At 41.5% G+C, this 25434-nt stretch overlaps 1 protein-coding gene across 3 annotated transcripts in view; it reads right to left on the bottom strand.

The window, feature by feature from the left end:
- Positions 1-25434, bottom strand: part of PLXNB1 (plexin B1) — a 250287-nt gene that overhangs the window by 85832 nt on the left and 139021 nt on the right. For all 3 annotated transcript variants that reach the window (XM_075183465.1, XM_075183464.1, XM_075183466.1), the window contains one exon: positions 9941-9997. The gene's annotated coding sequence lies outside the window, so the exon portion shown is untranslated. The remainder of the gene's footprint in view (positions 1-9940; positions 9998-25434) is intronic.

The following is a 25434-nucleotide window of genomic DNA, read 5'->3' as shown; positions in this document are numbered from 1 at the left end:
AATTGATTGGCGATACCATAGTTCTGGGCTTCTACCAGACTCTCAAGGCTCTGAAAGGGTTAATTCCATGACTGTTGTCTGTCTGCCTGACTATTCATTAAATATTAATGATGTTTATGGGAAGGGTGGAACAATTATTCAATGGAATGTACCTTTAATTACAGTAAAAAGTCTTCTGCAGAAGTAACACTTCTCCTGGGGCGGTGCAGAGTGTGTCCTTTCCAGTCTAATCTACTTAGTTTAATATACATTTACTAAGTGTTGTTCTTAGCTGCAAATGTTACTCCTGTGTGTAGTATAGAGGTTTCCTTGGCGACAGAGGGTATTAAGAAATCCCAATCAATTGTTTTAAAATTTATCATAGATTTTCCAGGAAAAAAGTTGGCAAGTATGGGTTTACCCAGTTCTATTACTGCCATCATGGACTGACTGGCATAGCCCGTGTGGGGGGGGGCGAGATTCGACTCAGCAGCCTATTATAAACAGTTTAAATGAAAAAAATGCAGGTAGCCCAGTGACCAAGGCCAAGGTAGCCCACTATGGGAACAGCCCAAAGGCAGATTCCCCTCTGCCCAGCCAGCCCCTAAGGGCCAACCTCTAAACTCTCTTATTTCCAGGCAATTCCTCTGAGCTATTGACAAGTGTTGTTGGCAGGGATTATTTGTCCTTCAATTCTACTTCAACATCCCCAACTTTCCATCTCCTAAGAGCTGTTAATTAACATTAATTCACTTCTTTCTTTTTTTTTTTTTCCTATGTGGTTTCTACGTAATTATCGGAAGCTGCAGCAGTGACTGTATTACAAATGTGCTGCCTGCGTTCACTGGGCATAGGCAAACCGAGGGGGGGTTCCTAGTGCCTAGACCCCCCCTTCCCAGTCTGGGGTCACCTCTGGTGACCAGAACATGGTAAGAAAATATTCCGGATGTCCAAAGTACTCTACTCACATTCAGTAAGAATAATGTAATGAACAAACAACTCGCCTTCAACACAAAGGTCAAATTCTAAAATGTTACTTATTGAAAAAAATCTTACTGAACCCTTATATTTTAATTTTTTCCGATACGGAAATAAATTTAAACAGCCAATATTTGGATTTGCCTACAACCAGACAGACACTTGTGAGCTGGGAACTTTCTTACACAGCAGCAGAAGACCAATCAGTGACCAAATTATTAGGAAACATTGTACAACTTGTGCTTGTCCATATCAAGCTGTACCGTCACGGTACCTGTCCAATCAGATTTAGACGTGCAATTGCATGATGCACTGAGTGTATCATTCAAACTTCCCCTGGCAATCGAGCCAATCAACCAATCAGTATGTTTTTGAATTGTGGGTTTCCTCTGGGTGCTCCGGTTTCCTCCCACACTCCAAAAACATACTGGTGGCTGCTAACAAATTGACCCTAGTCTGTGTGTCTCTCTCTCTGTCTGTGTGTGTGTGTGTGTGTTAGGGAATTTAGACTGTAAGCCCAATGGGGCAGGGACTGATGTGAGTGAGTTTTCTGTACAGCGCTGCGGAATTAGTGGTGCTATATAAATAAACGGGCAGCATGGTGGCTAAGTGGTTAGCACTTCTGCCTTACAGCACTGGGGTCATGAGTTCAATTCCCGACCATGGCCTTATCTGTGTGGAGTTTGTATGTTCTCCCCGTGTTTGTGTGGGTTTCCTCCGGGTGCTCCGGTTTCCTCCCACACATGAAAAACATACTGGTAGGTTAATTGTCTGTTAACAAATTGACCCTAGTCTGTGTCTCTGTCTGTGTGTGTGTGTGTGTGTCTGTGTGTATGTTAGGGAATTTAGAGTGTAAGCTCCAATGGGGCAGGGACTGATGTGAGTGAGGTCTCTGTACAGCGCTGCGGAATTAGTGGCGCTATATAAATAAATGGTAATAATAATAATAATAACATACCAAATTCACACAATTAAGACCCTGGTTGGAATCGAACCCATGAGAGAGGAGAGTTAACCTATAAAAATAAGTTTGTCTTCACTTTAAAGAAACAATATTTTTAGGGGGCTATTATTACATTTGCAGCATATTATTAAATGACATAAATTTATAGTATATTCAATTTATATCTTGATGACGGTGCACGTGTCTTCTTGCACACAGTCGAGTCAGCTTTTCAATTGAAGCACACTGTAGCCACTAGTCCTAGTGATATGATGACTGACTATTGGTTCACTGTCACAGAGGATCTCAGGACAAAATCCCCCTAGGGAAATATCATAAAGCCATTGCTGAAACATCTTTAAACTGTACATTTGTGCGTCTGAGTCCCAGCCCAGCTCTGCAGCCAGGATACACAAGACGACTGTAAATTTCCTTAGCAGCAGTAATCGCTAACAGAGGGCACCTTCCACATAAAAAGTAAACTGTTAGCTGGAATCGCAGTCACCCATAAATATTAAGACTGTGGGCACTTTAGCCCAGGGACGGTAATGCATCTCATCTCTCTGCTTGTAAAGATCTCTCATTAGGGAATAGCTGTCTGATGTTTAAACATAAGATTACAGGCGGCTGGGAGGAAAATCTCTTTGAAAGGCTCTGGCAGTGCAGGACTTAGTCCTATTTTCCGCACACTCTTTCCCTGCCAGGCCGGAGCGCAGTGGGGTATTCTCCGGCTGTGTCACACAGTGATATTTCATCTACGGTGCCTTAGGACAATAAATGACATTACTTACTGACGGTTGCTTTTATACCAACACAAATGTTCTGAAAAATTATTTCACCGCATGGTGGAATCTGCACACATGTGGTGTAACCAATGGCAACCAATCACAGTGCAGCTGTCACTTCATTAGAAAATGAAAGCTAACATCTGATTGGTAGAGCACACAGCACATCTGTGCATATTACACCATGGTCCATAATGTTCATTTTTAATGCACAAACATGTTCTGAGTTTCTGAGCTGATCATTTGTACAACTTCCTGTAATACAGCCGTAGACAAGGTCTGGGCACCTGTTATCTGGAGCCCAGCTGCGCTGGTTTATAGTACTCCAAACCCTGAGAAAAGAAAATGAATCAACATGTGAAGACATGTTCTACATACCTACATACCCATATGTCCCATATACACATATAAGACATAAATATAGAGAACTGTGTGTTATGAATGTTGGAACAGTGTCATTTCAAGCTAACAAACACACACACACACACACATATTACATACTTGCCAACTCTCCCGGAATGTCCGGGAGACTCCCGAAATTCGGGTTGGTCTCCCGGGCGAGCAGGCAAATATCCTGCATATGGCAACATGCTCCTCAAAATGACGCGATTCGCGGTGAATCGCGTAATTTTGCCCCTGCCCCCTGCGGGGCGGAGCCAAAATTATGTGAATTACCACGCCCCGCCCCCTTCCTCCCTCCGACCACGCCCCACTGCCTGGGATCTCCCGGAATTAGCATATATATTTTATTAGTTTGGAGTCACAACTAGGTACACAAATAGGTCCAGTGACAGGTGAACTTGTTTTATTGTTTATAACTAAAACAAATATAGATAAATATAAATATAAAGAACGATACAAATATATTTTTGGAACATTCCTGTATAAAATGTTTCCAATGACCTCTGGAGTATTTTAAATGGAGAAAGCAATATTCCCTTGTACTTGTAACTTCCTGTTTAACAGAATAGAAAGTCCTATTGTAAGACTACGGAAGAACAGAGCAGGAAGTAACAGCTACTAATAAGTGTTGTGTGCCTCTAATTACTGACCCACTGCTGTAATGTAGTGCAGGACCCAATCCTGTACCGTTCGTTACCAGACAATAATCACTAGTCAGAGCGCAGTTTTCAAGCCTGGGAATATTTACCCACCCGGAATCCGGGAGTCTCCCGGACATTCCGGGAGAGTTGGCAAGTATGCCCTGGACTCTTCCCAGGGCTGGAATGACCCACACAAACTCAGGGAGAACATATAAACTCTATACAAATAGGACCCTAATTGGAATCAAACCCATCGACCCAGTGCTGGGAGGCAGCAATGCTAACCACTGTGCCACCGTGCTGGCCAACTATTATTGTGTAACAGGGATATAACTTAACTAAATGAATAACCCCAGAAGACGGCATAGGAAGGAGAGGTGTTATTTAGGTTTGTTGCTTGCCCTAAACACAAATTACAAAAAAATTACACTCAGACAGTTAACAAGAGTCAATACAAATTCAGTCCATGTAATTTTAAATATGTTAAATTATGACAAGGTAGGAGAAATTATATTAAATGACACACGTATAGTACTGAAGTTCAAGCCTACTTTTTAAGCCTTAAGCCATGCGGAAACGGCTTTCTCCGCATGGTTTAGGTATTTTTAAGTAAAGGTGGCAATTTAACGAAAGTATAAAGCAGTAGATATCAGAGATATGGGCAGCACGGTGGCTCAGTGGTTAGCACTTCTGCCTCACAGCGCTGAGGTCATGAGTTCAATTCCCGACCATGGCCTTATCTGTGTGGAGTTTGTATGTTCTCCCCGTGTTTGCGTGGGTTTCATCCAGGTGCTCCGGTTTCCTCTCACACTCCAAAAACATACTGGTAGGTTACTTGGCTGCTATCAAAATTGACCCTAGTCTGTCTCTGTCTCTCTCTCTCTCTCCCTGTGTGTGTGTATATTAGGGAATTTAGACTGTAAGCTCCAATGGGGATTGCGGTCTGGGCAAATTTATCAAGCCCTGGAATGCTTAGCTTTTCGGAGCTTGACAGCGATGGCCAACACCGTCTTTAATCCTATGGGCAGCCTTCGTTCTCTCCCCTGTATTCAGTCATCGCAGGGTCAGCCTCCCGACATGAATTTAAAGGTAAATTGCTCCGTTAAGTCATCTGTCAGCTAATTAACGGGGCAAAAATGTTAAATATGATTTTACTTTCAATCTGCATGACGCAAACACAGGTAACAAAGACGGTACGATGGCGTTAGAGACAAGAGTGCTTTCACTTTAAGGTGTCTTGAAAAGCCGGAATTGTGGCTTAATTCCCATTCTCTAGGGTTGAATAGGCCGCTGTTAGGATGTAATCCTCTCTCTTGTGGAGAAGTCAAAAGGTTTTGCAGACTGGAAAGCAACCAGGCATGAAGGAATCTCCATTGAAAGCATTGGTTTCCCTGGGTTCAGGAATGTCACTGGTAGTGCTGTGCGGATGAGGTGTACAGAGGCTCCCGGAGCCCAGCTGAGTAGCTTAGTTCTGTCCTTAGAGTAAAACAGATAGAGAAAGGGGGATAAATTCTATTAGCAGCCGCGGATCCCATGAAAGCCCAGTGACTGATGGAACATAACAACTCTCTACCGCGGCGATATAAGCGGCACATCGCCTCCGCTAGTCAACTACACACTTCACTTATACACGTTATATTTATGTAAATACCTTTACTAGGGGGAACTACATCCACAATATCAATACTGGCTAAATAAAAACTACTTTCTACCACTTTCATTAAATTAAATGTTGTTGTTGTTCTTCTAAAATATTGATCTGCTTAGTCTCATTAATGGCCTAAATTAATTATTATAAATAGGTTTTTAAGCAGCTCCTACAGATTACACAACATTGTACTGAGAATATGTTCACAACAGTCCCTTCCACAGTGGAACTTAATTAACCCAAAGGCCAACAGCTCTCAGCTAAAGAAAAATTCATGTCTTGTTGCAGAGTGGATATGGTCGTGCACATACAGCAAGGAATGGCACTAAAAATACCTCATGAATATTGGTTTAGTTCACAAAATAGCCACGTCCATGTGTAAACAACAAGGGCACTTTATAGGCCTGGTAGTCAGACTGGTCCAGAGGGATTCAGGAAGTGGCGACCTGGGACCTGATTCATTAAGGATCTTAACTGGAGAAACTTCTTATTTCAGTCTCCTGGACAAAACCATGTTACAATGCAAGGGGTGCAAATTAGTATTCTGTTTTGCACATAAGTTAAATACTGACTGTTTTTTTCATGTAGAACATAAATATCAACTTTAAATTTCAGTGTACAAATAAGCTATCAAGTATTTGTGTGTTACATGAGAAAACAGTCAGTATTTAACTTATGTGCAAAACAGAATACTAATTTGCACCCCTTGCATTGTAACATGGTTTTGTCCAGGAGACTTAAATAAGAAGTTTCTCCAGTTAAGATCCTTAATGAATCAGACCCCTGGTGACTATACGAACTCCACCAAACTTAGCATTTTACTAGTGTTACAACTTTCACTCAATTGTCTCAAGTATCACATCAATCTATCCAGTACACTGCCTGGGACACAATAGAGGAGGGGGCAGAGGGTGTTTTTTTTTTGTGTTACATAATCCATCTTGGAAGATAGAATAACTACACCACATTCCTGATCCCCAGTCAATTTCTTCACCAAATGTAAAATTAATCAGGATGATGGAGACCGAAAAAAATGTTGACATATTTTTCAAACGGACGGGTGCAATAAACAAGGCTGAAAGGTGATGAAAACAAAGAAAAAAACACATTGGATGCATGAACTTTGTTTTCACAGAAAGCTGGATTTGACCCCACAAATATCCCAAATCAGTTTGATGGGTGACTGACATCCCTATTCTGCACTGTGTCAGGGATTAATGTTTCCTTTAATTTTGGATATATGTCAGCCTTTGGGATGTATGGAACTTGCTGTGGACGAATTACATTGCTTAAAAAAACAAAAAAGTGTTAGATGGGTGTGGTTATGCAAAATAGTGGGTGTGGCTTTGTTTGAGATGTAGAAAATAATCCGATAAAGGTACCGTAAGCAATGTAACAAAAACAATTAATATAAATGTGAATCCATTTAAGATAAAATGTAATGATTTGTCGAATGTGAGCCTGATTTTAACATGCCAATAAAATATATAAAAAAATGTAAATATATTAAAGATCTCTTACTAAATACAACACAGCCCCATCTGGCCAGTATAAAATGCAGAGACTATTTATAATACAGCGAGCATTCCAATAAACACTATGCAACCCAATCCACCCCTCATACCATAAAACTGCCCTGGTCATATGTAGCGCCCCCATATTACTGAGCGCTGTACAGAGAATATTTAATCAATCATAACATAAAAACTGGCCATTCACTGGACTTCTCGGCATGGGGTGGACTGATCACTATGCATGTACATAGGGTCACGGGGTCATCGTTTGACCGTATCTACCACCGACTTCGTCTCACATCTGATAAGGAACCATCAGACATAGACAGGGAAACACTTTTTGGCGCTAAAGATGTCTTTCGTTAACACACCAGACCCAAGAGTGGGGGTCAGGGGTATTTGGCTTGTGTGCAAAACAAACAATGGAACCAAGTGTCTGATTGGTTGATGTGATTTAGTGACAATATTGCACCTAAATGTTAGTAAATAAGCCCTAGTAATGACATACCTCCCAACTGACCTGATTGCATCAGAACACAACCAATGTGTGGACCCCAAATAGAGCGTATGTGGAATTGGGTGGGGCTTTATCAGAAAGAGGCCATGGTTTGGAGTATAAGTGTGGTTTCGGGTGAATTGGGGGTGTGGTTTGCACAGGTCGGCGACTGCGCTTATTTTGTCTTGATTTTGCCTGGGTAAATGTTGGCAAGTATGAAAATACTGGGGCTTACTTGCTAATATGGGCAGCACGGTGGCTCAGTGGTTAGCACATCTGCCTTACAGCACCGGGGTCATGAGTTCGATTCCCAACCATGACCTTATCTGTGTGGAGTTTGTATGTTCTCCTCGTGTTTGCGGGTTTCCTCCGGGTGCTCCGGTTTCCTCCCACACTCCAAAAACGTACTGGCAGGTTAATTGGCTGCTATCAAATTGACCCTAGTCTGTGTCTGTGTTGTGTATGTTAGGGAATTTAGACTGTAAGCTTCAATGGGGCAGGGATTGATGTGAGCGAGTTCTCTGTACAGCGCTGCGGAATTAATGGCGCTATATAAATAAGTGATGATGATGATGATGATAATACATGCCTTGCTTCATTTCGTTATCATGCCACTAGCCACCCCAAGGTGTTGCCTTTTGCTATCGCTCTTCAAACCATATCTCCCTTTGTTTTCCTTGTCCTGGAGACCGCGGAAGTAGGAGTCTGAATTGCACCTCTTCACATGTCTCTGTCTCTCTTCAACATTGATTAAAACTGAATCCCGCTGAGAGAGATATGGAGAAGAGGGACTGAAAATAAACCCTCCAGTCTCTCCGGACACTGGTGGTGTTACTATCTACAGTCAACGAAGTGATATGATGAGGCCAATACACACAGACTCACAGCTTATATAGTATATAACAGAACAACGCCAGCTTTATTCAACAAACACTGGCCCACATACACCTGCATTGCAATTAAAAACTCCCATTGAAAGTGCTGATTAAAGTTTTGCTAATTCAATGGGAAGAATCCACTTTAAAAAGAAGAAACGTATTATCTCTAGGTCTACAGAAGTCACACAATGACGAGAAAAGAAAAAACGTATTCTATCTCCACAAGTGCCATATACGGATGGAGAATGCAGGTTTTTAAATAAAGAAAAATTACAGACCGCATGTAAGGAAAATATAGTTTAAAGAAATGATTTTGTGTTCCTCAGCAGATACTATAAGCTATAGATTTAGAAGCAGGGACTAACATATAACATAGTTTAAGTGCCTGTAAATGTTTTCTCTGTCAGGGGATCCACTCATATGGTAATATAGTGGATTTCAAACCTGGTACCAAAGTCCTAATAGCTCTGAACTAGATCATTGCTGCTCCAACACTGGAAACTAGACCTGCAGAACAATGTTCCCTTCTTCAGTACTCCAGTATACGCAGATATGTATACCTTAAAGCATTCCCCATTTAAAAAAAAGGGGGGGACAAAATTTCCAATCCAGTCAACCCACACTCCAATCTGCATATTATTATTATCGTAGATTTGTATGTCGCCACAGTGCTCTGTAGCGCCGTACAGAAGGGAAAACAGGGCATACATAAAACTGGGACATACAAGGTAGACAAAATAAATGCAGACATGAAAACAAAGGGTATGTTATATAGAGAGCTTACATTCTAAGTGGAAGAGAGCACAGCTGAAACAAGAGGAGCGAGTGTGGCTCAGAGTGGAGATTGGGACAGTATTAGTGTGAATAGTGTTATCGGGGATAAGGTCACCTCTAAAAAAAGAGATTGCCTATGCAACACCCAATTCCTCTGATGTCACACCCTTTTTGCCACATGAAAATCAGGGCTCTTCGGAGCAGGGGGCTGGCTGTCTCGGCTGGGGGGGAAAAAGGGATAACTCCCGCCTACGGGCAAAATAATAAGCGGGAGGCGTGCAACTGAAAGCAAAAACCTGATTGGATGGCTACCATAGAATCTATCCAATCAGGTGTCTCTTTCACTCAGACACATGCTGCCACTAAGTACTTTCATTTTCCTGTTAATTGGAATCTTCCAAGTTCAAAATCTTCAGTCCTCTGGTATTTCAACAAAAGCAAAGCTGCGTAACTAGTGGCGCTATCATCATCATCATTTATTTATATAGCGCCACTAATTCCGCAGCACTGTATAGAGAACTCATTCACATCAGTCCCTGCCCCATTGGAGCTTACAGTCTAAATTCCCTAATATAGACACACACACACAGAGAGAGGGAGAGACTAGGGTCAATTTTGATAGCATCTAATTAACCTACAGTATGTTTTTGGAGTGTGGGGAGGAAACCCAGGCAAACACAAAGAGAACATACAAACTCCACACAGATAAGGCCATGGTCAGGGATCGAACTCATGACCCCAGTGCTGTGAGGCAGAAGTACTAACCACTATGCCACTGTGCACTACATAAATAGCTGATGATGATGATGATGACTGAGAGCTCGAGGAAACTTTGTCTGCATGACTGCCAAATCTGCTCCCTGGAGCTACAAGAAGAGAGGTAGAAGGCAAAAGGAACTTACCATTTGTCCTTTGTGAAGTGTTTGGAATCTGGTCTTCCCTGTTGGTTGTCCACTGAGCTAAAAGACACAGAGACAAGAAAAGTTTAGGGTATAAAAATATTAAACTTTACGGTACACAAAATACGTGGAGCTCTGTTTATTAGGGGAGTCACACCATTGAGCACTTTTTAATACGTGACTTTGATTAATCACATGATCCGGTCAACTTATGTCACATCATAACTAACAAAATAAGTGACGTCACACATCAGCTGGTACACAAACCACACCTTATAATGCAATTTAATCTCACAGGGGAAGAGAAGAGTGCCTTATATAGCAAGCAACACGAAATACCTCGGCCCAAGGAATTTACAATTTTCTAGTAAAATAATCCATACAACAAGATTATTTCTTACAAACCTGATCCTCTTTAGTTAACCCAATAGCAGAACAAACTAGGCATTGTATATTCCCCGCTGATCTCCTCTGTATGTACACTTCTACTTCGGGATTAAACAAGAATAATCTTCTCAGCAATGCAATCTTTTCACGAGGAACAGCCAATCAGTTCACTAGGAACCAGTGACATCACTTAGGCTACGTAACCACAAGAGCTAAAATTCTGCCTTTAGGATGAGCTTCTAAAACATGTTACGGGCCCCTAAATTCATGTGACAATAAGCATATATTGTTTTATGTGCGTTTTCACGTGCGCTGTAGTGTATTTTCAGACCTCATCTTGTTCCATTTCAGTGCATCCGGTAACCACAATGAAGTTGCCAACAGTTCCTTTAAATGGGAGCGCATTGTAAACACAATGAGGAGCAGTTAAGAAGCGTTTGCGTAAGCATTTCCATATACGTTTATAACAACTTGCTGTTCTGTCAAAGACGCATGTTTAAAAAAAACAAAGCTACAAATGGGGCTCACTTGTAAACTTATGTAAATCATTATCATACCCACATAAAACACATAGGGCTAGATTTACTAAACTGCGGGTTTGAAAAAGTGGAGATGTTGCCTATGCCACCCAATCAGATTCTAGCTTTCATTTATTTAGTACATTCTACAAAATGACAGCTAGAATCTGATTGGCTGCTATAGGCAACATCTCCACTTTTTCAAAACCGCAGTTTAGTAAATATACCCCATAGTAATCAACACAATTACAAAGCGAATATATACTTTTTACTTGATTTTTATCAACTTGCAAATACCACTATGTACATAGCCTAAAGTATGAGAAAAAATGCCAGCTATTAAGTCGCACTAACCAGCATCAAGTAGTGTAGGGGTTTCAAAATTAAGAGTGAAATAATTTGCAGTGTTGCAGTCTATTACATTTTACACAGAACTATCACATACCACTCATCCTTGTCTCTTCAATCAGGACAAGGGGTGTGGCAGGTCACAATAGAGGCGTGCCCATGTCACGAAGGTGTGTGTGGTCACGCCCAAGGGGCAAGCCTAGTGCTTTTCATCATCAGCTATTTATATAGCGTCACTAATTCCGCAGCGCTGTACAGAGAACTCACTCACATCAGTCCCTGCCCCATTGGAGCTTACAGTCTAAATTCCCTAACACACAGAGAGAGAGAGAGAATAATGTCAATTTGATAGCAGCCAATTAACCTACCAGTATGTTTTTGGAGTGTGGGAGGAAACCGGAGCACCTGGAGGAAACCCACGCAGACACGGGGAGAACATACAAACTCCACACAGGCCATGGTCGGAAATTGAACTCATGACCCCAGCGCTGTGAGGCAGAAGTGCTAACCACTGAGCCCTTTTAAAGTGCCAGACTGCCCTGTACTCTCCTCCCCTCCAAACACCTTCACTGCCGGCGCACTGGTCGCTGCTCTGCCAGGTAGAGTATCAGTGAGTAGACAATACCTCCAAAACTTCACCACCCACAAGACAAAGCCGGGACAGTTGGGAGGTACGTGTCCAATTATTGCATTGGGTGCCAGTTACCCTTTAAACATTCCCTTTGACCTGGTCACCTGGGTGCGCAGTGAAGCTACATGAGTGCCCACTGCAGGCCTTACAAAGAGGTATGAGAATAATAAAACAGCGAAGAGAGAAAACCAGTGGTTCAATAACACACATTATATTAAGCTAAATAAACTCATGTCATGTAATAGCTTCCTGCATAATTTATTGTACTGGATTGATGGGCAATCGTTGGCGCAGTGTTACCTGAAGAGTTAGACATTTACATTCCAGGCTTGTTAGTAATGTCTGTACATCACCGAGCCTCTGGTTCCTGGAGACTGAAGACCAGAACGGGGTCCATCAGGGACGCCTACTTTCAGCTGAAGTTGGCACATGAGAATTTGGATTTGCAGCTACAGGAACACACTTCTACATCTGGCGCATTGTTCAAGGAATTTAATGTTTCCAATGAGAAGAAGATTATTTTCTAAATTGTGGATTCAGCTTGTATAATGGATTGGGAATTGGGTATAAATATACTTGAGACCGCAGCCTGTCAGAGATTTAATTAGTAATGCTGGCACCCTGGGTGTAGAGTTTTGTAATTAGGCCACACCCTCCTGCAACCATTAGGCCACACCCATTATTCACCCTACCACACCCCTCTTTCACTATGCTACGACAATGGCGGAACAATATAAAAGGTGTAAAATTATTACAGAAGGGACGCTATGCTGTTGTCCATAGATACAAACAAAAACAGATGTTGAGAATTACACCTTTGTTGTACAATTACAAACACTATCACTTGAATAATTTTTTACATCGATCTTCAAGGTAGAAAGCCCTAATGGGCAGCACGGTTGCACACCGTTTAGCATTGCTGTCTCACAACGCTGGGTTCACGGGCAGGGCCGCCAAGAGAAATATTGGGCCCCAGTACAGCAACTTCTTAGGGGCCCTTCCACAGCCACTAAAGAGAGCGTGCCACACCAGGTTGGTGGCTCGCTCCCACTACACAGACAGGCCTGGTCCGCGGTAATATGTTCAAATCCAAACAGGGCCCTAACTGTGTGCAGTTTGCATGTTCTGCCTCTGTTGGCGGGGGTTTCCTCCTATAGTCCAAAAACATACTGGAAAGTTAGTTGGCTTCTGACAAATATGATGGCACTACATCATACTTACAAACTCTCCCGGAATGTCAGGGAGACTCCCTGAAATAGGGGTGATCTCCCTCACTCCCTGAAGAGTCTGGCATTCTCCCTGATGCTGAGCCAGTACAAGACGTGGTTGGCTTCGCCATCTGTGGCATGATGACACAGTTCAGTAATTTTGTCCTATGTCCATGTATTGATGCCTATGGAGGTGGCCATTTTCATGGAGACCAAGATTTAATCAAAGACCGACAGATAAAACAACAGGACTTCAGTAATGGAGACAGAAATGTAAAAGACACTTCAGTCTCTGGAGATTCATTAGCTGCTTTTCTTTAACGCATAGTTGCCTACTCTCCCAGAATGTCCGGGAGGCTCCCTCATTTCTGGGAGAGCAGGGCAACCTCCTGGTTCTCGCCCCTGCAATAGATAAGTGACGGGGCAGGGCTTAATGACACCAATATTGTCATCATAGCCCGCCCCCTGCTGTAATTGGTCAAAATTGGGACAATTGTTTAGGGGCGGTGCCAAAATGATGCGATTCATCAAGCCCCGCCCCCACCTTCTCCCTGAAGCCAACGAGGAAAAGTTGGCAAGTATGCACTACATAAATAAAGGATGATAAAAATAATAACAACTCAAGATTTTGCAGAAAAAAAAACTATTTTTAATTTTGATGCCCCCAAAACTCTGCTGCCTGATACAGCAGCCCACTACTGACAAGGGGTTAATCTGCAAACACAGAGAAGAATTACAGCCATCCCTGCTCCCTACTCCCTGGGATTGGCTCGTTCACCGGTAAAACGTCACACGGGGCTTTCTAATCAGAGCGATGAACACTTTATCAACTTGCAACATCTCTTGAAAGAATGCGGAATCATTAGTGAGGCAGCGGGAATGGGAGAGCTCACAGGCTTTAATAAATGGTCATTTCATTATGTTGTAAGCCGGGTTCAATTATAAAATGGCCGCAGAGAGCCAAGGTTACATTCACATAAGAGGTTGTGATTTACAGTGTGAATGATGTGAAGGAGCCAGTGACACGACAAGGTCATTGGATAATGTAATAAGTGTTGCGGCACAGGTAAAAGTCTGCATGGATCCATTGTGTAGTCAGACGTGCAGCCTGCGTGTTACAAGACAACTATGCAGATGAAGGGTGTCCTCTGGTATTGTAGCTGTGGCTGAAGCGTTTCTTGCAGGATTCTGGAGTTAGATTTATTGGCAGAAACCTATTATCAGGGCACTTCTGCTGTTACAAGTAATTGGCTGGTGGTAGATGTTAAACCACAAGAAGCTTTTTAGACTTAACCAATTTGTTGGTTTCATTTCAGAACTTCTAACAGATGACATACAAACAGTTGATATTGACCTTAATAGACAGACAATATTATATATATATATATATATATATATATATATATATATATATATATATATATATATATATATATATATATATATATATATACACACACACATATACACATACACATATATATATATACACATACACACACATGTATAAGACGCACCTTAATTTTGGCCGGAAATTTAAAAAAAAAAAATAATTACGGTAGCTGTCAAAAAAGGCAGGGAGAGTGTAATGGCAGCACACTCTCCCTGCAATCGCTGCCACTGTGCCTCTGTCCCCCTCCTCCTGGATCCTCGCTGACACTCTGCCTGTCCCCCACCTGCTAGATCCCTGCTGACGCTCTCTGCCTGTCTCCGCCTGCTGGATCTCCGCTGCCACTCTGCCTGTCCCCCACCTGCTGGATCCCCGCTGCCGCTTCCTGCCTGTCTCCGCCTGCTGGATCCCCGCTGCCACTCTCTGCCTGTCCCCGCTCCCCCTCGATCCCTCCCCCCCCCCCCCGCTGCCCCTGTAATGCTGCCCCCCCCCCCCGCATCCCCGATACCCCTGAATAACAAGCCCCCAGGTTTTAGACCCAAAATGGGAAAAAGGTGCGTCTTATACATGGGGGAATACAGTACATATATATATATATATATATATATATATATATATATATATATATATATATATATATATATATATATATACACACACACACACACATATATACAAACACACACACACACACACACAGCTTATATTGTGGCCCAGAGATCAGGTTGCTCATATACATCTTTACAGTTCAACTGTCACTGGAAGAACCTGCTGAGAGCCGGACTCCCTGTCTGGGCATGCTCAGTAGAGCGATGCGGACGGCTGGAGGCTGCCCCACTTCCTGTCTTTACTAGATCGCAGGAGACACCACTACCAAGATGGGAGATGGAGCGTAACGCTCCATATTAACAAGATTTACATATTTGGGCTGTTTAGTCACACAATCCATGGCGCTCTCTCCACCTCTGCTGCCACCAGGGCCGCCGAGAGGGGGGGGGAGCGGGTACAGTTTACCCGGGCCCGGCCATGCCAGGGGGCCCGGGCCGGGCCGGGCCCTCGCTGCTAATTAAAAAAAATTTTTTAAATTTTTCTGTCTTGCGGTTTTTTTTTTAACTTTTTAATTTTTTTTTTCCGCGGGGGGGGAGGGGGGGTCTTGGGTTTCTTGGGAGCTGGGAGGAAGAATAAATTAAAAAAAATTAAATAAATACTCACGTGATCGCGCGGCGCCGTGTCCCTCCTCTCCTCCATTCACACTGACTGCCGGGCGTGACGTCATCAAGTCACGCCTGTCAGTCAGTGAGGAGCGCCGCAGCCAGCAGGAAGAAAGAAGACAGAAGAGGAGACAGAAGAGCAGAAAAGAAAAGAAAGAAGTTGACAAAAGGTAAGTAAAGAAACGGAGAGGCACGGGGAGGAAAACAGAGAGGGACAGTACTATAAAGAAAGGGGACAGAGAAACAGAGGAGGAAAAAAAGGAGAGAGCCACAGAGGAATAAAAAAAAATTGGGGAAAGAGGAACAGAGGAGGGGAAAAAAAGGAGAGAGCCACAGGGGAATAAACAAAAAAGTGGGAGAGAGGAACAGAGGAGGAAAAAAAGGAGAGAGCCACAGAGGAATAAAAAAAAAAAGTGGGAGAGAGGAACAGAGGAGGAAAAAAAGGAGAGAGCCACAGGGGAATAAACAAAAAAGTGGGAGAGAGGAACAGAGGAGGAAAAAAAGGAGAGAGCCACAGGGGAATAAAAAAAAAAAGTGGGAGAGAGGAACAGAGGAGGAAAAAAAGGAGAGAGCCACAGAGGAATAAAAAAAAATTGGGGAGAGAGGAACAGAGGAGGAAAAAAAGGAGAGAGCCACAGAGGAATAAAAAAAAAGTGGGAGAGAGGAACAGAGGAGGAAAAAAAGTGGGAGAGAGGCACAAAGTAAAAAAGAAGGGGGAAAAGCAGCATGGAGGTCGCAGTGTGAGCATAAGGGGGTACAGTGTAGTTGTGATGAAGGGGCACAGTATTGTGTGTGTAATGGCACAGGGGGCTTGTTGCAATGTAGTGTGTGTGAGGTAGGTGGCAGCTAATTAATGGGCGCTATTTTGTTTGTAGGGTGATGGTGGGGCAATTTAATAGTAGGGACTATTAATTTAAGATGGGGTGGTTTGGGGGCTATTGAATCTTGGGGTGAGTTTAGGGAGAATGAGGTCTATTTATTAAATGTGACTATGAATTATTTAATGGCAGTGATGGTTGCGGGAAATAGGTATTGCTGGGGCTGTTTGCAGGAAGGGAAATAGGTTTATTTATTAAATGTGAATAGTATTATTTTAATGTTGGGGCTGGAGGAAGGCCTAATTATTAATCGTGGGTGCTATTGATTTAACGCTGGGGCTGGCTGTAATTTTCTAAATGTAGCCATTTTTTTTTCAAAATAGGTCCTTCAACATTTCTGGATCCGGACAAGCCACAACTAAAGAAAGCAGCAGCCACAGGTGGAGAAAGTGAGAAGAACAGGTAGGAGAGAGCAGCACAGTGTGTGAAATGTTGTGATTCTAGTAGGGACAATACCAATTTTTGGTGAATGTTGTGTCCAATGTAAGGTGTAGGCCAAGACTGAACTGTTTGTGTACACACTGCATTGTTTGTATACTACCCTGTGGTGGTAGATGTCCTGAAAGTCAGGAGTGCTTGAACATATGTGACGCTCCGGCGAATTGAGAGCCTAGTGGTTTTTATGTTAGCCACGCCCCAATGGCACGTTTGCCACGCCCCCAAATGCATGACCACACCTCCCAAAATTTTTGCACTGCCGTTTGGCTAGCCACGCCCCTGAATATATGACCATACAGCTAATTTTTGGGGCTTACTTCACTATGAGGGGGGCCCCATGAATTTGTTGTACCCGGGCCCTGAATTCTTCTTGGCAGCCCTGGCTGCCACTAGGCACATCCTAACGATATAATACTAAGTCCTTCCATGGCTGGAGGATGCTCATCTTGGGTGCTGTGTTTTCACAACTTAATGGCTCCTACTTCCATCTCCTACTGCATAGCTGTCAACGTGTCTGTCTCTGGCAGCGGGACAGGGGGCGTGGCTACTGTGCAGCGGTGGCATGGTGACGCCCCCAGAGGGCTGCCTACCGCTGTAAAGAATATATATATATATATATATATATATATATATATATATATATATATATATATATATATATACACATACACACAGACACCTCTTGTAATTTACTGTACATTTACAGGATTGTTAATGAAAATAGAGAAAATGCATTCATATTAACACCTATTAAACGATGCGGGCCAAAAAAATCAAGTCACACGACCGACTAATTTCATACGTCAATGATCAGTCAATGGTAATCTGTATTAAAATTGATGGATCTGTTCAAATATTCTAGCGCAAAGCCATGAATATGATATATTCTAGAACATCAGCAAATACTCAGCATTATACGGTTTTCAAGAAGTCAGCAAAACTCAGAAAAAGGCCTCTTTACCAGAATTAACTGATATTACCCCTGCTTCCAAAATCCACAGCAGAATGTTTAGTAATAAAACAGTCATTAAATCCTACATTTAACCACTATAAAACATGTAGGGTAATAATTATAAGTTAGGCCTTTAGGGAAGATTTTGCATAAAGAGGCAGTTTTAAGTAGGTTGCACAAAATAAGTTAAAATAATTCAACTTTGAATCAGAATAAAAATAAAATAAAAATAAAATGGAGTTAAACATAGCAATTTTATTTAATAAATGCATAATTAAAATTATATTTATTGTTTACTTGGCAGGATTTTAATTAATAATAATAATAATAATAATAATAATAATAATAATAATAATAATAATAATAATTATTGTATCCAGAAGTTTATATTCTTTAGACATGCAGACTTTACCAACTGTTGTCTATGGAAATCAACTATCTGAAAGCTGGTTAAATGCTGGTGGCTGTATTAGAAACAGTGCCATCTGTACGCTATATAGTGCTCTACAACATGTGTATTTTTTAAAACCGTGGAACACCCGCATTAGTGATTTTAGATGTTCTTTTATATACCGTAACATGTATTTTAACTTGAAGTGTCCTTTAAAGTGCACCCATTATCTACACACAGTAAAAGCAGCCATTTTTGTAATACTCATGAGATTTTAGCTCATACTTGCCAACTCTCTCGGAGTGTCCTCCTGAATTTTGGGGAATCTCCTGCACTTCTAGAAGAGAAGACCTTCCTCCCGGATTCCATCCACTTCAGGTGGGGCATCATCATCACCCCGCCCCACGATGTAAGGGGTGGGGCCATGTTGATGCATGACCAAGCCCCCTTGGGAGCTTTAAAATGTTGGCAAGTATGATGTAGCCTATCGATTCACTGGAATCCAGAACCTCCTGAATGGAAGCCAGATCTTTAGACAGGCAGTGCCTTAGTAATGTCACCGGATACTAGTAATATGATAGGCTATATGTTGGTATATCCCACAGAAAAGAAAGCCTCAAATGTGTGTAGATTACATATATGCCTTACGATTTCCCATGTTAGTTATGAAAACAGGTTTGAAAGCTACTACTACATAACTACTTTATCCTTGAAAGCTACTACTACATAACTAAATTATCCTTGAAAGCTACTACTACATAACTACTTTATTCTTGAAAGCTACTGCTACATAACTACTTTATCCTTGAAAGCTACTACTACATACCTACTTTATCCTTGAAAGCTACTGCTACATAACTACTTTATTCTTGAAAGCTACTACTACATAACTACTTTATCCTTGAAAGCTACTACTACATACCTACTTTATCCTTGAAAGCTACTGCTACATAACTACTTTATCCTTGAAAGCTACTGCTACATACCTACTTTATCCTTGAAAGCTACTGCTACATAACTACTTTATCCTTGAAAGCTACTACTACATACCTACTTTATCCTTGAAAGCTACTACTACATAACTACTTTATCCTTGAAAGCTACTGCTACATAACTACTTTATCCTTGAAAGCTACTGCTACATACCTACTTTATCCTTGAAAGCTACTACTACTACTACATACCTACTTTATCCTTGAAAGCTACTACTACATATCTACTTTATCCTTGAATGCTACTGCTACATAACTACTTTATCCTTGCACTGTGGTATCTATGACTGACTTTCATATAATATTTGAATTATCAGATGTAAGTTCTGAGGTTTTATTTTTACAGATTTTTTTATATAGTAAAGAATGTGGAATTTGTCAATGTTCCACACAGCCAATACTCTAATTTTATGTACTGGGTCACTAGCAATAGTGTCTTGTCCAACGCTGTAAAAAGAAGACCACTTAAACTCCATTGTAGTCTCCTCCACCTGTAATTTCTATCAGTTTCTGTTCTGATGCTCTTATAGCATGAAGAGCAAAATGCTGCCAGCATGGTTAAGAAGGTAGTTAAGATTTCCTGGCAATGTTGGCTTGTAGTGTATCTGGCACCTGATTGGAGAGAAGCTGCAGCCAATCCAATAAAGCATCACAAACTGTACCTACCATGTCTGAGCTGTATGAACAGCCAGGATGTGACAAACTTCTTTCTCCCCTCGCTGCTGTTAGAAAGAATACAAGTCTGAGAAGAGCTACCTAAATGGGGCTGGAGAGGTCATCCAAAAATAGTCAAGCCCTTTAACCACTGAGCACCTCCGGCTGCTATTGGAAAGATGCAAGTAGCGTTTATGGCCTGCAGCAAAACCATTAAAACTCACTTTTAACAGTTCATTATAGACGTGTGCTATTTCTCCTGCGCCTGCCACACGAGCATTTAACAGCTGCTGAAAAACTGCTTGGATACACTACGCAAAACTTTTACCGCCATCAGAAAAAAAAACACACTCTGAAATATTGAACAGCTACTTCCCCTAGCTATTTTTGAGTTGCGTGAAAGCTGTCGTTTGACACTAAATACTTTAAATGTGCCACAATAAATTAAACTTGCATGCTAATACTTAAGGAATATCACTGCGCTATAGTAGTTAAAAGTACAAGCCTTAGGCGAGCCATGTATCTAATCTTCCATCACCCCTAGTGGGAACCATTCAGTGACCTCTATCCCGAAATGTCCAGTTACACAAGTGTCTATCTACTAGTGTAAATAGTAATCTATCCACATGATTGTAATCTGCGCTGGTACACTGTGAACTTGTGTCCTGCATTCCAGCGATAGTTTATTTTCTCTGATCTTTGCTGCTGGAGGGTTTTCAGACCAACAGCATGAACTTAAGAGTGAGGACAAAAATAAATTCATTGTTAGGGGTGTGAAATGGAGCAAAGCCAAACAGCCACAGTCAGTAACTGCTGCAGACACCCTTCTTCAGTGTTGTACACAAAACCTTCTTGGTGTTAAAGGCAAATCCCAAAAGGATCAGTCGCTGGCCCTGAAATCCCGGTTACACACATATATATATATATATATATATATATATATATATATATATATATATATATATATATATATATATATATATATATATACTATAAATGCATACCTGTTATAATGATTCAAGTAAAAGCACTTGACACCAAGGTTTACAAAAAGTGGAGATGTTGCCCATAGCAACCAATCAGGTTCTGGTTATCATCTATTTAGTACATGCTACAAAATGACAGCTATAATCTGGTTGTTGCTATAGGCAACATCTCCACTTTTTCAAACCCGCAGTTTAGTAAATATACCCCCAAGTGGTTAACGTAGAATGTATTTGATGTCAAAATTAAGTAACATTTCTGCAGATGAAAATGTAAAGTACCTTACTTATATAGTCAGGAATCAGTTTCCAGGGACATAAGACTAAATTAAAATTAAAACAATATACACATTGTGGAGCTCGCATTTTTGGAAAAAAATAAAACTGAAATACACTGATCCGTATGTTATCTGGCTGATATCATTGAGTCCTCTAAACTGCAAGTGACAGTAAACCATATTCTTAATAGGACATGGCAAACATAACTGCCAGAAATTAAATATCATTTCTAGGGATATTTTGTTTCTGGACAAATGATCTTAATACTCCATAAGTTGTGTGCTCAGGACCCATCCATAACATGACAGATAATTATACACTGACCCACCCCCAACATGACCTGACCACTGGACATGATCATAATACAATTCTATTACACTCTATACAGACATAGGACATTACACCTCCAACATGACCTGACCACTGGACATGATCATAATACAATTCTATTACACTGTATACAGACATAGGACACTACACCTCCAACTTGACCTGACCACTGGACATGATCATAATACAATTCTATTACACTGTATATAGACATAGGACACTACACCCCCAACATGACCTGACCACTGGACATGATCATAATACAATTCTATTACACTGTATATAGACATAGGACACTACACCCCCAACATGACCTGACCACTGGACATGATCATAATACAATTCTATTACACTGTATACAGACATAGGACACTACACCTCCAACATGACCTGACCACTGGACATGATCATAATACAATTACATTACACTCTATACAGACATAGGACACTACACCTCCAACATGACCTGACCACTGGACATGATCATAATACAATTCTATTACACTGTATACAGACATAGGGACACTACACCTCCAACATGACCTGACCACTGGACATGACCATAATACAAATCTATTACACTGTATATAGACATAGGACACTACACCCCCAACATGACCTGACCACTGGACATGATCATAATACAATTCTATTACACTGTATATAGACATAGGACACTACACCCCCAACATGACCTGACCACTGGACATGATCATAATACAATTCTATTACACTGTATACAGACATAGGACACTACACCTCCAACATGACCTGACCACTGGACAAGATCATAATACAATTATATTACACTCTATACAGACATAGGACACTACACCTCCAACATGACCTGACCACTGGACATGATCATAATACAATTCTATTACACTGTATACAGACATAGGGACACTACACCTCCAACATGACCTGACCACTGGACATGACCATAATACAAATCTATTACACTGTATACAGACATAGGGACACTACACCTCCAACATGACCTGACCACTGGACATGATCATAGTACAATTCTATTACACTCTATACAGACATAGGACACTACACCCCCAACATGACCTGACCACTAGATGTGATCATAATACAATTCTATTACACTGTATACAGACATAGGACACTACACCCCCAACATGACCTGACCACTGGACATGATCATAATACAATTCTATTACACTGTATATAGACATAGGACACTACACCCCCAACATGACCTGACCACTGGACATGATCATAATACAATTCTATTACACTGTATAAAGACATAGGACACTACACCTCCAACATGACCTGACCACTGGACATGATCATAATACAATTATATTACACTCTATACAGACATAGGACACTACACCCCCAACATGACCTGACCACTGGACATGATCATAATACAATTCTATTACACTGTATACAGACATAGGACACTACACCTCCAACATGACCTGACCACTGGACATGATCATAATACAATTCTATTACACTGTATACAGACATAGGACACTACACCTCCAACATGACCTGACCACTGGACGTGATCATAATACAATTATATTACACTCTATACAGACATAGGACACTACACCCCCAACATGACCTGACCACTGGACATGATCATAGTACAATTCAATTACACTCTATATAGACATAGGACACTACACCCCCAACACGACCTGACCACTAGATGTGATCATAATACAATTCTATTACACTGTATACAGACATAGGACACTACACCCCCAACATGACCTGACCACTGGACATGATCATAATACAATTCTATTACACTGTATATAGACATAGGACACTACACCCCCAACATGACCTGACCACTGGACATGATCATAATACAATTCTATTACACTGTATACAGACATAGGACACTACACCAACATGACCTGACCACTGGACATGATCATAATACAATTCTATTACACTGTATACAGACATAGGACACTACACCTCCAACATGACCTGACCACTGGACATGATCATACTAATAGATAATATCACAAAACAAATACATATTTGGAGGGGCTGTGAAACGAGAGTCACATCTAGGACTGAATATCAGTTAATACCATAACACATCATATAAAATAAATATTTGAGAAGGACCTTTGACCCTCTGTATGCTGAACAGAGAAGAATACCAGGATGAAGTGTTAATTACTTGCACATTTGATGTGTGCTATTTACTTTGCTGCCTCCCATTTGAGGGGGTCTTTGTACACTTGAACAGGAAACAGCACGATGGGAAAGTTAAGACGAGCAAACGGACACAGTGTTCAGTCTGCGTTAGAATCGGGTCATTTTAAGTGTCAGAGTCCTGTAAACACAGACCTCAGTGTGATGAGAAATCACCAGGACTGGAGCTGCTGTATATTGGGCCAAAGTACACAGAGGTCCCTGCCGTCGCCCCCCCAGAATGACTGCATCACCAGACCACAGAGGGGAGGGCACTTTCCACCAGGATTGGGCTTTAAGCAGGGAACAGCCCCAGAGAAGAAAAGCTTCATTTAATTCTGCCTGCGTGACAGAGAGATCTGGGAAGGGGTGAGACAGCAGGTTTGGAAATAACTACGGATAAATACTAAATTATTTGTTTTTATTGCTCACTTTCCTTGCTTTTCTATAGTTAAATCATAAAAGACAAATGGCGCCAAAAACTGGGATCAGCTGCCTGGTTGCAAATTAAAGCAGAGAGCAAGGGTTTGAAAAAGTGGAGATGTTGCCTATAGCAACCAATCAGATTCTAGCTGTCATTTTGTAGAATGTACTAAATAATGATAACTAGAATCTGTTTGGTTGCTATAGGCAACATATCCTCTTTTCAAACCCGCAGTTTAGTAAATATACCCCCAGATGGGAAATTTGTAAAAAAAAAAATATGGTGACAACAATTTCCAGGAATAAAAGGTAATCACTATGGTTAAATAAGAATATATTGGAGGCAATTAGCATGAAAAGAGAGCACTTCAATTGTTAAAACTTGACAAGACTGAAAACTAAGTAAAATACAAGAAATGTCATACTTGACAACTCTCCCGGAATATCCAGGAGACTCCTGAAATCTGGGTCAGTCTCCCGGACTACCGGGAGAGAGGGCAATTCTCCCGATTCTCGACCGGCTGTGGAAAAGTAAATGGAGGGGCGGGGCTTATTAGCGTCATGGACACGTCATTGTGGCTCCACCACCTAGTTTTATTGGTCAAAAAGGGCGGTGACAGCATTGGGGGTGGAGCTAATGACACAGTTCTTTGAGCTCCGCCCCCACACACCCACCTGCCACCCGGACCTCCCGGGACACGAGCTGCCAATGTTGGCTACTATGAGGAATGTAGAAAAATATGTGAAAAGGAAGTCAGGTTAGCCTTGTGGAGAAATAGACTGGATGACTCAGTAGCCCTGGTCATGATTGGCCTAGGTGATATTACTGCACACCTGCCCATTCTCCTGGAATTTCTAGGAAACTCCCAAATTCCGGGTAGGTCTCCGGGACTCCTGGAAGAGTAGGCCATTCTCCCGCATTCTGCTAACTTCCTAGTGGGGGCCTCCATAAGGCGATTCGCAGCAAATTGATTAATTTTGGCCCCCGTCCCCTAAAACCAAAAGAGGCAATTGCATCATGGGGGCGCAGGGATTCCATGACGCAATTCGAGTCACCCCCCCCCCTCCTCAGTCGCACTTTACCTCCCAAATGGGATCTCCCTGAACAGAAAACGTTGTCAAGAATGTGTTAAAGGGTCCTAATTAATTGATTAGCTGCACTGTTTTTCATATTATAATCAATATAAGCAAAGTATTTAAAATTAACAATGAATGAAAGGCTTCATATTACAGAGCTGAATAATATGCATGAAATATGTTTTATCCTGATGCTTATACTTATATA

Source organism: Mixophyes fleayi, chromosome 8 (genome assembly GCF_038048845.1).
Source record: "Mixophyes fleayi isolate aMixFle1 chromosome 8, aMixFle1.hap1, whole genome shotgun sequence".
NCBI classification, from domain to species: domain Eukaryota; kingdom Metazoa; phylum Chordata; class Amphibia; order Anura; family Limnodynastidae; genus Mixophyes; species Mixophyes fleayi.
This window is presented reverse-complemented; position numbering and strand designations above follow the sequence as displayed.